This window comes from Mesocricetus auratus, unplaced genomic scaffold (genome assembly GCF_017639785.1).
Source record: "Mesocricetus auratus isolate SY011 unplaced genomic scaffold, BCM_Maur_2.0 Super-Scaffold_100015, whole genome shotgun sequence".
In the NCBI taxonomy this organism is placed as follows: domain Eukaryota; kingdom Metazoa; phylum Chordata; class Mammalia; order Rodentia; family Cricetidae; genus Mesocricetus; species Mesocricetus auratus.
Window position 1 is genome coordinate 24,743,348 of NW_024429198.1, and position 13,429 is coordinate 24,756,776.

Sequence of the window (13,429 nt, forward strand, 5' to 3'; positions counted from 1 at the left end):
TCCCTAAGAACTCCAGACGGGGCAGATGGACATCTGCCCCAAACAGACGGGGCCCCAAACAGACGAGTTCCCTAAGAACTCCAGACGGGGCAGATGGACATCTGCCCCAAACAGACGGGGCCCCAAACAGACGAGTTCCCTAAGAACTCCAGACGGGGCAGATGGACATCTGCCCCAAACAGACGGGGCCCCAAACAGACGAGTTCCCTAAGAACTCCAGACGGGGCAGATGGACATCTGCCCCAAACAGACGGGGCCCCAAACAGACGAGTTCCCTAAGAACTCCAGACGGGGCAGATGGACATCTGCCCCAAACAGACGGGGCCCCAAACAGACGAGTTCCCTAAGAACTCCAGACGGGGCAGATGGACATCTGCCCCAAACAGACGGGGCCCCAAACAGACGAGGCAGATCGTGTCCTAGAGCTGCGGTCGGTGCCACCAGATACAGATGTATACAGCTGTATATTACAGACGCAGGCGCAATAAAACAACAGGCATAGACAGACAGACAGCAGACAACAGAAACAACAGAAATTTAGTCCGGACAATTCTTACCTCCCAGAAGTGGGTCGGTGGTCCCTGGGCAGGGTCTCAATTCCCGGCCAATGCACCAAATGAAAGACCCCAGGCGGGGGACTTTCACGGGAGGGAGACCCGAACCCAAGGAACACCGAGGCCACGAGCTTGGATGCAAACAGCAAGAGGCTTTATTGATAATACACGGGTACCCGGGGCGTCTCAGTCTCGGGAACTGAGAGCCCCGAGCTGGGGACTCAGGGGTTCTTTTATAGCAAAAAGCGCAGTACAGAAGCGAGAAGCCTAGTTACAGGACCCTGATTGGGTAATTTAAATGAGGCGGGGGCTCAGAACGAGGTTTCTCTCATCTGGACAGAGAGGCAATTAAGGTTTCTCTCATAACTCAATTCTCGGCCTTGGCCCTATCTGAAGAACAAAGGTTTCTGTGCCTGCCCAATCTTTCTGGGCTGGCTGTGCAGACCATAGACACCTGGGCCCCTATCTGGACAGAGATAGTAGTGACTATGCAGCTGTAAAGACCTTGAGCTGAGCTTCCTTCTGATCAAAAAAATGACTATTCGGCTGATCTGTGGGGGAAAGGAATTTTCCATAGGCCTCAGCCACCTGTGCTGGGCCGGGGTCTTTCAATCTGAGTAAGGCTTAAAATAATGGGAAGGAGCCCTCCAAAAAGACAGCAACCCTTAAATAAAGTCATTGATTTGTGCGTCCTCGGTATTACCCGAGGCAAACGTACTGCCACGGTGATGGAGACCTTGAGAATTGTGCTGCCATTGGGTAAAAACTGTCAAAAAAATGCAAAACCATATTCACAGGCAGCTCCTTCCCCAGCCCTACCCTTCCCACATGATTCCAATAAGAATTCAGTCACTAGAAGGCCTGTAGCAGCATACTTTGAACCAGCTGAGACCAGAGACACAGAACTCAAGCCTGTCAGGGTAGGAGGAAGGATTCTGGGAAGGAAAGTTTTGCTGAAGGAATCCTATTAATAGCATTCAGGGCAGGTATGTAAACATCTTGACCGTGGATGACGGTTGGGTGGCGGAGTGGAGGGCTTTCTCCTTTTGATTATCTGTTTTCTCTTGGGAACTCCAGGGAAAGAACTTTTCACCAGGTCTCCCTTCCACATAGCAATACATTGTGCAGCTAATTAAACTAGAAGGAATTGGGCAATGTTTGTTTAGCCCCTACTGTGTGCCAGGCAGTCTTCACAGCCAGCTGAATTGTGTAAACCAGTCAGACCTCCCCAGGTGCCTCTGACAGAAGCTTAGTTACCTTTAGGCTAAAAAGAGGAAAGCACTCTTGGTGTGCACTTCAAGGATAGGACTCCTTGGGGCCCAGGGTTCATCTTGTCCAGCCAGCTTCTTCCACGAGACTGGACACAAGGCCATTGCTAGTCCTCAGCTGTAAAGCTTCTGCCTTACCATTACACAACTTGAGCATGAGGTTCTCCATTCCCAAATTTAAAACTCTCAGGGAAGAACAATTAATTTGTCGAGCAAACTGCCCCTCCCTGAACCTAATGACTGTGCTGATGAAGTAGGACCTGTGTATAACGATGTGGACACAAACATGGCCGAGGTACTGCCAAGTGTGTGTGTGGAAATACACTGTTCACTGTGCTCTGAGGGTATTTTACTACTCTTAGTGGTGTAAAAGGATGCTGTCATTGGACCTGGAGGTTTCACGTTTGGAAAGCGCTGGAAACTTTGGGAGGCAGGGCCTAACATCAGGTGCCTAAGTAACTGGGGTGCCACCAGAAGATAGCCCATATCGGTTTGTTCTTTGGGTGTTCTCAACGAAAAACCCTACCACACTTTCAGCTCCTGATTCCAGATGCAGTCACTCACGCCTGCACGCACTGCGTCTTCCTCCTTTGCCAGATCCCACACAGAGTGGGACACCAGGAATGAAGAAAGGACAGGTGACATGCAGAAAAGCAGGGATCCTGCGGGCCATGCTCACCCATTAACTGGTATCTCTAGACCAGAACCTCGGTGTGTTTACTGCGAACACAGGAAGGAGGAGTGGGCTAGTCTTCATGGGGGTATCAATAGCAAAGCTGTCTCACATTGCAGTCATCTGGAGGAAGAAGCTGCAGTTACTAGTTTTTGCACACCCTGATCAGTTGCTCCTAAAAACATCTGGACCAGAGGAAGTCTTTGCTATGTCTTTGGGCCTCACCGACAGGAAGACTTTGTCAGTTCCTATGGGGCTGAGGCATTGGGATCCTTAACACAGCTGTGCTCACGTCAACAATACACATTCACTCAGGACTTCATTCACTCCTGAAGTATTCACTCAGGGCTTCCTTGTCCCCCTCCCCCTCACACACTCACAGACAAACTACTCACCGTGAGTTCTTCTCCTGACATAAAGTTATGCAGGATACCATGGTCTTGAACCTACAGAACTGAACTAGGTAAGCCTCTTTTTTCTGGCCTCATCCCTCTCTCTGGGACATGGTCTCACTGTGTGGCCTTGGCCAGCCCAGAGCCTTTTTCTTTGTAAGTAGCTTGAGTCGGGTATTTTGTTATGCGATGAGCAGATGACTCAGAGGAGACAAGTGGGAGGATACACTATAATTTTTATGAGCAAGAACTATGACAATAGCAAACGAATAATAACAGTAATTAACCAAAGTCCCTATTATGCCCAATGAATATCAATAGCAGTTCTGCAAAGTAAATACACCCGTTTCACAGATGAGTGAACCATCAGGTTCACAGCAGGTAACTAACACGAAGAAAAAAAGGAAGCAGCATTAAGACACAGATCTGCCTGACTCTAGGGCTCCATATTTTAAACCTTGTAGGTTTAGCACTAGCAACTTCTTACTGTCATTAAGTCTTCAACTCTTTTTTTTTTTTTTTTTTGCTATGAGTCTAAGTATGTCTCCAACCCATCACCTTACAGCAGTTGCACAGAACTCTCCTGAAGAAGCAGAGGTACAGTAACTAAGCCAAGAGGCTTACCACAACCTTGAAATCATTGACAGTAACAAATTACTGAGGGCAACTGAAACTCTTTCCTTCCCACTTCCTCTCCCTGTCTTCCTCTTCTCACTTCCATCATTCCTATCTTCCCTTCCTTTCTGTCTTCCTTACCATTCCTCTTCCTTGAGGTGAGACCCAAAAGCAACGTGGGCAAGAAAAGCATGCAGGTACACGAGAGAAGCCTGGTGGGGTTAGACAGTCTATTATACTGAACAACTAGAGATGTTAAGAGCAAAATGGCCCAATTTCCATTTGAGAGAATGAAGATGTAGAAAGAGGGAAGGTTAGAAATAGTCCTGACAAATCCAATTCATGAGTCACTCCTGGCATGCACCACAGCTCAGACTCAGCCATTGGTGATCAAATAATCTCAGGCAATGAGTTTGTAGGAACAAGCTTGGGCCCAAGCATAGTGGCACACACCTTGAGAGGGATAAGCTGATCTCTGAGTTTGAGGCCGGCCTGGTCTATAGTGAGTTCCAGACAGTCATGAAACCCTGTCTAAAGAAGAAGATGAGCTTGTGGCAGAATATTATTTTAATGTATGTGACTTTGTTTATGCTGCATTTGTTTAACTCTGTGAAGCTGTGTTACTGTGTCTGTCTAAAACACCTGGTGGTCCTAATAAAGAGCTGAACGGCCAATAGTGAGGCGGGAGCACAAGTAGAAGGGTCTGGCAGGCAGAGAGAATAAATAGAAGAACTGAGAGGTGGAGCAGAAAGAGAACAGGAGAGGAGGGCATCAGGGACCAGCCACCCAGCCAGCCACCCAGCCAGCCACGGAGTAAGAAGGAAAATAAGATACACAGAAATAAGAAAGATAAAAGCCCAGAGGGAAAAGGTAGATGGGATAATTTAAGTTAAGTAAAGCTGGCAAGAAACAAGCGAAGGCTGGGCATTCATAAGTAATAATAAGCCTTCATCATGTGAGTGTTAATTATTTAGAAGCTGGGTGATGGGCCCCCAAAAGAGGAAAAACATCTTATTACAGGAGCTTGGGTTGTGAGGTCCCTAGGCTCCTGACAAGAGTAATCACAAATTCTTTCTGGATGAATGTACCTATGTTGTACTCACTGACCTTGTGAGTTCCTTTGTGGATTTGTGTGTGTGTGTGTGTGTGTGTGTGTGTGTGTGTGTGTGTGTGTGTGTATAAACTACATAAGTAAGAAATAACACACACACCAGATAATAGAAATCACCCCATGGACCTCCCCCCATCACTGGAAAGACACACAGTCTCACCCAGAATGAATTGGCATGCCTCCCTGCACACAATTTTAGGTATCTACTGTGATCTGTTCAGTTACCCGTCACCTGGTACAATTCCCATGCCGAGTTCAAACCTCTGATAATTTCCTTAGCTCATAATTTTAACAATATGTGCTCTTTTAAATTCTTTAACTTGTAGTTCAGAAGCTCAAAGATCACTTGAGAATTACCTGTCTTAGCTAGAGCTGTTGTGATAAAACACTGTGGCCAAGGCAACAGAAGGAAGTGTTCAGTTGGGTTTCCTAGGAGCACACCACCATTGAGTAGGGAGTTTGGCAGCAGGTTGGCAGCCATAACAGCAGTTGAGAGCTCATGTCCCAGTCTGCAAACGGCAAGCAGAGCTAACTCAAAATGGCACCAGGTTTTTTGAAACCCCAAAGTCTGCCCTCAATGACATACTTTCTTTAGCAAGGCCACACTTCCTAATCATCCCCAGATAGCCACCAGCTAGGGGAGCCGGGTACTCAGATGCCTGAGACGTCTGGGGAACAAAAGAAAGGAGCTTGAGGCAAGCCATGAGCACCTGAGCCCTGTAGGTCCTGCCCAACTGGCCCCATCTAGTTCATGTCCATCCTGTCCTGTCAGAGGATTAAGGACCTCGCCTTTAACGTCAGAAGAGCCTTCCTCCTCCCTACCTGTCCTCTTTCATCACTTTCCCATGAGTCTCTGAGTAGGACAGTCCTCAAACTTTCCCTGTACCCTCCTCCCACATGGCCCACTTCTTTGTTAACTGCATTGTGAGCAGTCTCTGGAGCTCTCCCTGAGACACTGCTTATGTAACAAGCAGATGGTGGCCAGACCATCTGTAATGACAGAACTCTGTCCCACAGTCTGTAGCAGCCAGTTCAGAAAGCCGTGTTCCGTCCTCTGCAGCAGGGAGCCAGGTCAAGATTTAGTCCACAGCACTGACTCCGTATGTGTTTGCTGTTGTTGCTGCTGCTGCTGCTTCAGGACCAGCCAGAGAAAGGCAAATGTGTTCCCATTCCAGTCACAGGGAATGCCCTGACTCTAGTTAGCCCGGCTGTACCTCACTCACATCACTGGCTTCTAGCCAAGTCTCCTCCCTACACGCCCCAGCCTCCCTCTTTTTCGTTACAAAGGTTTTTTCACTTTTCTGCTTGCCTTCAGTCTCTGCCAATGGTGGATTCCTTCTCTACAGAATAGCCTTTGCTTGCTCTCATTTAGGTAGCCTTTGTTTATTTTTACCTAATTTTAGTGATTCATTCTGAGGTATTATGGCTTCTGATGATCTCTCTCTCCCTCTCTCTGAGGGCTCTCCACCAGTCTCCATTCTGTCTCATTTCATTAGGAATGATAGTGCCTGAGAATTAGCCCTTCCCTTCAGTGACTCATCAGTTTGTTCATTGTGTCAGAGGAGAATCCAATCACTGTTGGACACCCACAGAGCCTCATTTTAGCCCCCGTGCTAGGGAGGCAGTTGCCATGGTGATAGATGCAGCAGGCAGGCTCACTGCAGAGTGGCTGGCTACAGGCAGCCCATGCCAGGAGGGGCCAAGCCTTCTGTATGGCCTTTGTTGCTCAATGTACCCAACCCATCCCCCACCTCTGAGAGTACAAGGGGGGGCAGAGAGCGGGAATCCTCAAAGTCCATCATTCTTAGAGCCTGGCTTTAGCATGCCCCCCCACGTCGGTTCTTAATGGTTGTCCTCACTGGGTTGTGCAGCTTAAACTGTGTTGCTTGGCAACGAAATAACAAGATAAATGCAATCTCCATTGAATGTGTATGAATACCTCAATTTTTTCAAGAGGGTGTGGATCCGTGCTAAGATGGGTGTAGGGCAGTCTAAGCCTTCTCAACAAGAACAGAGACAGTGCACAGCATGAGTGCACACCCTGACAATTTACAACCAACATTCAGATCCAGGTAGAGAAATGAAGCATCTTTCTGGGTCCCCAAGGAGTTGCCTCCTTCCTTCTTCAGTTCCCACCTCTTCAACATGGATATGATTCCCACTACCACCCTGCTGCTGCATCAGGTTTGAAACTTACATGGCTAGAAGGAGACTGTAGACCTTTTGTATCTGACTTAACTCATGGGCACTGTAACAGTGAGATTCCCCATATGTTTGCAGTAGGGTGTGTGTGTGTGTGTTCACACAAACACCTTGCTGAGCCAAGTTCCTTTCACCTCAGCAAGGAGACTATCCTATTCACTAGTTGATCCTCTTCTGCATTTGAAATAATTCCCAGCTTAACAGGGACACTGAAGCCTGTAGTCCAGATTCTAGACCTTTCACCCACAGTAGCCAAATTTTACTTTTTTTTTTTTTTTTGGTTTTTCGAGACAGGGTTTCTCTGTGGCTTTGGAGGCTGTCCTGGAACTCGATTGGTAGTCCAGGCTGGTCTCGAACTCACAGAGATCCGCCTGCCTCTGCCTCCCGAGTGCTGGGATTAAAGGCCTGCGCCACCAACGCCCGGCCAAATTTTATATTTTCTTTACCAATGTTTCTCTCAGTATCTGAATAACATATCAAGTCATTGAAAAAAGAAGTTTAAAGATTATAAATATAAACTCTTACCTCTAAATACTTCAATGTATATATACATATTTTTAAGGATTACTTTATTTTTAATTATGTAGTGGTGAGGGGTTTGTACATGTGAGTGCAGGTGTGCACAGAGGCCAGAGGTGTTTGATCCCCCTGGAGCCGGCGTTACCAGTGGTTGTTGTAGGGGAAAGGGTCCAGCCAAAGAGACACACCTTTAGCAGAGCCAAAGAAACACACTTTGGCCCTGCAACCAGAACCAAAGAAATGCACCCTGACCCTGAAACCAGTGCCAAAGAAACACACTTGTTCCTGGAATCAGTCAGTGAAAGAAATACACCCTTGCCCTAAAACTAGAGCCAAAAGGCTACAAAGGACCAGAGAAAGAAATACACTTTGGCCCTGAAACCAGAGCCAAATCTGAATGTAACCATGTGCAGAAAACTAACCAGTCCCTGAGCAGGAGATCTATCCATCCTAAACTTGGGGACTGAAATCTGACCCATCCTCACCCTGAAAAACTCCACCCCCTAGGAATCCCTATATAACCCTGTGTCTGTTCAGCTTGCTGTTGGGACTGTCAGGCCATTCACTGCCACCGAGGCAGGGGGCAGCCACTCTCCTGGATTCTTCCCTCCCAATAAATCTCTTGAATGAGGTTTGGGTGAGACCTTCTTTCGCCGTAGCAGAGACGACCCAGAGTAGAGGGGAGCAGGGCTGTAACAGTTTTCGCCCAGGGAAACCTTCCCCTGGCAAAGCAAACTTGTTATACTCCCTGGGGGACTGGAGCTGAACTGTAACAACTTCGCCAGGGAAACCCTCTCCGCTGGAGCAGAGCTGATAAACCCGGGAAGCCTCTCCCTGAAGCAGGGCTGTGAGCTGCTGTGCCCTACTGTGACCTGTGGTAGTCCTTGGCTCCTGATTGCCAGAATACCTTTCCATCCATTCCCGTCCATCCATCTGATCTATCAAAATGCTTACAGTTGTGAGATACCCAATGTGGGTACTGGAAATGGAACTTGGGTCCTCTGCAGCAGTAATAGTTAACTGCTGAGCCAGTCCCCAGTGGTGTGTGTGTGTGTGTGTGTGTGGTTTTTATTATATTTATATTCATTTGTTTGAAATATATATATATATATATATGTATTTGTTTGAATGTGGGAGTGGGGAGCATCATGCTGCAGATCACAGGCAGAGGTCAGAGGACAAATTGTAGGAGTTGTCTCTCTCCTTCCACCATGTAGGTCTCAGCCTTGGCAACTAGTGTCTTCACCTTTTTTTTTTTTTTAAGCACAGTCTCACTATGTAGCCCTGGCTAGCTTAGAACTCTCACTTTGTAGATCAGGCAAGCCTTGAACTCCCACCAAGATTAGCAGGGTTGGAATCTAGGTGTCAGAGTCTGATTTGCTGGTACCAAGAATTTGAAAACAGCTTCTTAAATGTTGAAGACCATGGACCTGGGAACATGGCAGAGTTGCAGGTCCTGGCCTCTACTGGCTTTGCCCCCTCCCCACCCCCCAAGGAATTCAGTGGTCACAGGAGCTCTTTTCTAAGCTCCCTACTGCCCCCCACTGAGATGAGAAAGCAGGAATCACTGAGTAAAGAGGACGTGATGGAGGAAAAGCCTGGAGCTGTCTCCCTGGGTGATCTCCTAATTTAGACAATAAGTTACAAACATTCACAGCCCCCCCTTGGGTCTGACTCACTCTTCCCTTGCAAGCATACAGTTCTACGGTTTAGTTTATTCACTTACATAGTCTGACACAATCCATCTTATGAATAATCATAGCAGTCATGGTTGAATGATGTAGATATGTCTTAGTTCTTTTAGCTTTAACCTTTGAAATAAAGTTGCTGAGGTCAAGTAGTGACTGATTTTGAGGGACCGTCTAAACCTAATTATAGATACCTGGGGAACAGGAGGCAATTTCAAAAGCAAACAAAGGTGGTGAGATGACTCAACAGATAAGTGTGACCCCTGATAACCTAAGTTTGATCCCCAGGATCCCTGAGGTGGAAGAGAAAACCAACTTCCACAAGTTCCTCCATGCTTTGACCATGACATGCATGTACACACATACATACACATACACACACTGAATAAAATTAAATGTAACCTACGAGGAAACAACAGATCTGCACAGCACCGATAACTTCCTTCCTGGGGATTTAAGAAGAGCCACTCTATAGATATCCCAGAATACAAGAGAAAGGAGATGTTCTAGAAAGAGGAGATGGAGCGGAAGGACGCCAAGGGAATGAGCATCCCCTCCTCTTCCAGGGTAGGAGGGAGACAGACACCCCACCTTGTAGCCATAACCCATACCAGATGTTTTAGCTAGAAGTGAGCAATCCACGGGGACACCCAACAGAGGTCAGCTCTGCAGGGGCATCTGCCAGCTCTGGGGAGGAGCTCAGCAGCTGAGATAATATTTGCCTTGACCTCCCAAAGAGGCAGAAACTCACAAAAGCGGCTTCTGGGAAAGAAGACCACAGTGCATTAATACTAAGCCATGTCTAAGTATTTTATGCATATAGCAGTAGTGAGAAGAGGGTAAACTGAGCCACAAAGTCTGTGACACACCAGGAAGTTCAGACTGGAACCTAGAGGCCCTGGTACTGTGTATTTTCCCTGGGCAGGTGGTCGGCTCATATCCAGGTGGTCTTGGAGGTAGGAAGAGAGCCAGGGAGTCTGAGGTGCAAGTGTCTCCAGGCTGCTGTCTGGGAGACAAGGAAGGGGAGGAGGTAAGTGCATAACTGCAAAGGGTAGTAAATGAGGAGAGTCACATTGGTTTGTTAAGCTTTTGTTTCTATTTTCCAGAGAAAGAACAACCTGGTCTGATGGGCCCAGCTCTTGGAACATGTATGGTCCCTAACTGCTTGCTGTGTTTGCAGTGTAAAATGTCCCCGTGGGATCATGTGTTTGAAAACTTGGTCTCTACTTGGGAGGTTGTGGGAACCCTGGGGGGGGGGCTGTTAGGCTCCTTAACAGGTGGTAACGGCATCCTGCTCTCCTCTTCCTGATCTACAGTCGGTGCCTCGTGCCACAGAGCAGGCTGCTGCCATGCCTTCCCCTCCAGGAAGAACTCTAGTCTCAAACTGTGAGCCAGAACAAACTCTTCCTTCTTCAGGTTGCTTCCTTGGGTCATTTGATGCTGGTGACGAGGAGTCATGAATGTACAGCTTTAAGAGCATCAGTGAGCTAGGGTGCCAAGAAGTGAGCACCAGGAGGAGGCTTGGAGCTTGGAGGGAGGTCTCAAGGCTCTCAGTTTGGGGAAGAACCTTTCCCATCTATCTGCCTTGCTGAGAGCTGCTCCAGAGAGCTCCTTCTATAACACACCCTCACCCTGACCCTGTGCAGCAGTGGACTTGCCAACCCTCCAGGCTCTGCACCTCAAGTTCAGCTGCCATGGGGACAGGAGCCCTGCGCCTTTTTCTTCCTCTTTTCTCTTTCATGTCCCTTTGCTCTCCACCTGCCCAAAGCTCCCGAAAGATTGGCATCTCAGGGTGACATCATGTCTCCTCTAACATTCAGGCTCTGGGCTCAGGCTAAGGATCAGGGTTCTAGAAAGGGATCCTAACCCAGAAAGTCAGAGGTTTAAGAAAAAAATCCCATGGATGGATATATCTAAAATTTGGGCTTGAATGGGAGGCCAGAGAATACAAAATTCCAAAACCTTGATCTTGATTTTCATTAAATGTTTTTGAGGGCCAAGTTCATGGTCAAAGAGAACTGTTAGTACAAAGGCTGTGGAAGGAGGAAGTTGGCAAGGATGAACCATTGCGCAGGCTGGCCTTTGGTTTCCTAACTGGTATTTCTGCATGGTACCTTCTTCCAGGGATTTCTTGGAATGAGCCAGGCTGCAGAGGTGATTGAGTGTCAATGTGGAGCTGCTCTCCATCCAAGCATGCCTCCTTATTGCTAGAGCTCTGGTCTGGCAAGGCTTGTCAGGACATAGGGGTGTGTGAGACAATAAGTCTGAACACAATTGGAAAGATCATGCAGGTCTGTCTCTGTGCTGCCTACCAGGGCCCTACTGTAGCAGAGCTCCAGCCCACAAGAAGTTCAAGTTTGACCACATCCTTTTTGGAATTGGATCCTTTCATTGGTTCTACAACACTGGGGAATGGTAAGATATCAGGAAACCCAAGAGAGTAGACCCACAATTATATAATAATAGTCCATTTTAAAATAGTGAATGGATTCTGTAGTATTTTCTATTACTTCATAATGAAAAATCCCATTTTATGTCCATCAGCCAATGAAAATGTGCACAGTCACTATGGAATTTTATTCAGCTGTAAAGAAGCATGAACTTTGCAGGAAAATGAATATGACCGGAAAATGTTGTGGTAAGTAGGGTAAGTTGGGAAGACATCAATGTGCTCTCTCATATATGGCTCTAATTACAAGTGTGTATTTATGTGGGAGGGATTGTGGGCAGAGATCAGGAAGGCAGGCAGGGGCCTGAGAGGAGAAAGAAAAAGGCTAAAGTAAAAGGAGCTGGGAGGGAGGTTAACTGACAGGAAGGTGGAAAGGGACAGAAGGGGACACAGAGATGGGGAATGGAGGAAGGCGCTAAGGAAACCCAACTAAATACACACACCTTTAATCTCAGCACCGGACAGGCAGAAGCAGGTGATCTCTGTGAATTGGAGGCCAGCCTCATGGTCTACATAGCAAGTTCCAGGACAGCCAGAACTATTTGATAGAGAAACCCTGTCTTAAAAAAAAATAAAACAAACAAACCAAAAGAGCTAATTGAGCTCATTCTTTCCAAATGGAGGTTACAGTTAGGGCCTAATGAATGCTGTGCCTGTATGTTTTACTCCTTTGCAATATATCACCTCATTGTATACAGGGCCATTCTGCTGTTGGCCTGTAACCCACTTTAAACACAGTGTTGCAGAAGCAGCCCAGCACTGCACAAGCTCTGAGTTCAGGCCTTGAGAGACGATGTGAAGCTTTTCAATCCCAGAAGACAAGCAATGACCTCCTAGCAAGATGAACTCTGCTGACGTCACACCAAGGACCCAGACCTATCCCTCCAGCTCCAGTCATCCCAGGGCTGACTGAACGGGGAGAGCAGTAGAAACCTCAGACACCATACAGTGTTGTTTTAGGACTTTCAGACTTCGGCAATAAACGACCAATACAGCTGGTGTCCTGCCAGTGCCGGAATGGGGTCCTTTGCTCATAGAAGACCTTATGGCCTGAAGACAATGCACAATAGTGGAGCACTTGTCTGGTGTGTGTGAGGCCCAGGTCCCAAACCCAAACCCAAACCAAAAGATGTCTCCTGGCTTTCCAGTACAGTGAAGTAGGGTTCCCACCATTGAAGTGACTGAGAAAGCCTATAAATACAACAACGTGTTCCGTGTGGAATTTTATCACTGAACGAAATGGGGGGGGGAGGAAAAGCGGTTAAAGGAACTGCATGCTTGCCCTTCATTTCTGCTTTTACCTGTACTCCAGGCGGTGTGGCCAGGCCCTAACCCTCTTCCCTCCCTGATAGCATGACATTTCCTGCAGGAATTTAAATTACAAGTCCTCTTCTAAGTCAGAGCTGCAGGATAAACCTTGATTCTTTAAGGAAAGAGAAACACATAGCCAGGCACAGTGGCATACACCTTGGATCCCAGCACTCGGGAAACAGAGGCAGGCAGATCTCAGTGAGTTCAAGGCCAATCTGGTCTACAAAGGGAGTTCTAGGACAGCCAGGACTGTTACACAGGGAAATTCTATCTTGAAGAACAAATACATATTTCAAAAAGAAAACCTACAGAAAAACATAATCAGGCAGTGTTTCTTTCATAGGGCTTGCTTGGATTTTGTTTTTGTTTTTTGAGACAAGGTCTCATGTAGCTCAGTCTGACCTCAAACTCATGATGGAGGATGACCTTAAACTTCTGAGGCTCCTGCATCCACCGCCTGAAGGCTGGGATTACAGGTGTGTGCAGTTGTGCCTACTTAGCAGTTGGGGAATCAAACCCAGGGCATCATTCATACATTACACTGTTGGAACTGATACACCTCATCAGCGCTCCCTGCAGTCTCAGCTTTCAGAGCTCTGTAGGGGGATAAGTCAGGTAAAACTTTCTGAAGATCACTCAGCTGGCTC

General features: G+C 47.3%; 1 long non-coding RNA gene across 2 annotated transcripts; it reads left to right on the forward strand.

Moving 5' to 3' along the window:
• The first annotated feature begins 9,014 nt into the window (after nucleotides 1-9,014).
• Nucleotides 9,015-12,682, forward strand: LOC110343760. Of its 2 annotated transcripts, XR_005881713.1 has the most exons (4): nucleotides 9,015-10,052; nucleotides 10,129-11,437; nucleotides 11,567-11,660; nucleotides 12,170-12,682. It is a non-coding gene; the product is annotated as an uncharacterized LOC110343760 (long non-coding RNA). The 2 variants fall into 2 exon arrangements; XR_002386087.2 differs by having other exon boundaries at nucleotides 9,015-11,437.
• The last annotated feature ends 747 nt before the right edge of the window (nucleotides 12,683-13,429 follow it).